Raw genomic sequence first — 2,500 nt, 5'->3', positions numbered from 1 at the left:
CTGTGTGTGTGTGTGTGTGTGTGTGTGTGTGTCTGTGTCTGTGTCTGTGTGTGTGTGTGTGTGTGTGTGTGTGTCTGTGTGTGTCTGTGTGTGTGTGTGTGTGTGTCTGTGTGTGTGTGTGTCTGTGTGTGTGTCTGTGTGTGTGTGTGTGTGTGTGTGTGTCTGTGTCTGTGTGTGTCTGTGAGTGTGTCTGTGTCTGTGAGTGTGTGTGTCTGTGTCTGTGTCTGTGTCTGTGTGTGAGTTTTTGTGAGTGTGTGTGTGTGTGTGTCTGTGAGTGTGTCTGTGTCTGTGTCTGTGTCTTTGAGTGAGTGTGTGTGTGTGTGTCTGTGTGTGTGTCTGTGTCTGTGTCTTTGAGTGAGTGTGTGTGTGTGTGTGTGTGTGTCTGTGTCTGTCTGTGAGTGAGTGTGTGTGTGTCTGTGTCTGTGAGTGTGTGTGTGTGAGTTTCTGTGAGTGTCTGTGTGTGTGTGTGTCTTTGTCTGTGTGTGAGTGTGTGTGTGTGTGTGTCTGTGAGTGTGTGTGTGTGTGTGTCTGTGTCTGTGTGTGTGTGTGTGTGTGTGTGTGTGTGTGTGTGTCTGTGTGTGTGTGTGTGTGTGTGTCTGTCTGTGTCTGTGTGTGTGTCTGTGTGTGTGTGTGTCTGTGTGTGTGTGTGTCTGTGTGTGTGTCTGTGTGTGTGTCTGTGTGTGTGTGTGTCTGTCTGTGAGTGTGTGTGTGTGTGAGTGTGTGTGTGTGTGTGTGTGTGTGTGTGTGTGTGTGTGTGTGTCTGTGAGTGTGTGTGTGAGAGACTGGAAGACTGGAAATACACAGAAATAAACAACATTTTAACAGACATTCCCATTTAATGTGTGAATGGCTCTCAGTGTGTGTGTGTGTGTGTGTGTGTGTGTGTGTGTGTGTGTGTGTGTGTGTGTGTGACACCTGACTCCAGCTCTGCGGCTGCTTTTAGACACACACTATAAACCTCTATAGCAAGAGTTTCAGACAGGAGTGTGTGAAGGTCACGTGTGTGTGTGTGTGTGTGTGTGTGTGTGTGACGTACATGATCAGAAATATCACATGTGCGCCTGCGTATGATTCCACAGATGCTTTTTCATAAATAAAATATACAACTATTTAATTCTCATGCCGTACACTAGTTTACATATTAAATACATTTATGTGTAACGGAAATTAAATGAAAATAAATATTTGCATCCAAATATTTTCAAAATATAAATGTACACATCCATATATTTTATAAAAAAAACTTTAATTTGGATGCAAAAAACTAATTATTTTATTTTAAGCGTGATTAATCAGTACTAAAATAATATAAAATATTTCAAAACAATGAATCTGAAATGCCTACCTTTTTATCAGATTTTGACAATTCCTGTTGTTTTTCTGTCATATTGAGATAATAAAATAAATGGAGATAAAATAGCGCTGTCAAACGATTAATCGTGATTAATTGCATCCAAAATAAAAGATTTCTTCACATAATACATTTGTGTATTCCATGTACAGCTCTTATGTATATATTAATACAAACACATGCATGTATTTATTTAATAAAAGTACGTTTATGTATTAAATTTGTTTGTACATAATATTTAAATGCATTTGCATGTAAAATATATACTTTATGTGTGTGTTTTAATATATGCATAATAAATAAACCCAGTACAAACACATTATATATTATGTAAATAATATTTGGGGTGCGATTAATCATGGTTAATTATTTGACAGTATTTGACAGACAATTTTATTTTAATTTACATTTACGTTTTTTTTTTTCATAACTCTCTTCAGGTATTTATATTGCAATGACAATTAACTGTGTTTGTTATCTATGCTGATTATTCTCATTATATTTTAATTAGTGGTTTTACCACATTACAGTAATTATAATGAAGTGATTTATTTACTGAGATCAGAATAAATGAATTGCAGTGCAATCTAATCACACTGAAATGTTTACATACTTCCTGCATTAAAGTAAGAACAAAAAACAAAGCAGACTTGAAGATGTTTTTAATTTATTACAGACATTTCAAAAGACCAGGAGCATCTTCTGAAGATATAATTGTTTTATATTAGAATTAGTGCTGGGCAATGATTAGTTGCATATAAAAAATAAATATTGATTGCATAATATATGTGTGTATTTATTGTGTGTATGTATATATATGTACACACATGCATGTATATATTTAAAAAAATGTGTTACATGTTATGTATTTTATATATTAAATCTATATAATATAAATTATGCGAATATATATATGAAAGTATTTTTAAATATATACTGTATGCATGTGTTTTATATATATATATATATAATATATATACTAATAATAAATATACACAGGACACACACATATATAGACAAAAACTTTTGTTTTTGGATGCAATTAATTAGCACTAATTAGCTTTCATTTAAATAATACAAATAAATGTATTAAAATAAAAATAAAAAGTAAGCTCCTGCTCCTGTATAAATATATGCATGTAAATATTT

The 2,500-nt window shown here is 33.6% G+C and overlaps 1 protein-coding gene across 11 annotated transcripts in view; it reads left to right on the top strand.

Moving 5' to 3' along the window:
• The window catches only part of LOC122333525 (calcium-activated potassium channel subunit alpha-1), an 84,044-nt gene that overhangs the window by 17,212 nt on the left and 64,332 nt on the right, over nt 1–2,500 (top strand). The gene's annotated exons all lie outside the window — the stretch shown is intronic.

Source organism: Puntigrus tetrazona, unplaced genomic scaffold (assembly GCF_018831695.1).
Source record: "Puntigrus tetrazona isolate hp1 unplaced genomic scaffold, ASM1883169v1 S000000283, whole genome shotgun sequence".
Lineage (NCBI taxonomy): Eukaryota > Metazoa > Chordata > Actinopteri > Cypriniformes > Cyprinidae > Puntigrus > Puntigrus tetrazona.
The sequence above is the reverse complement of the archived record's forward strand: the minus strand, read 5'-3'. Positions and strand labels throughout refer to the sequence as shown.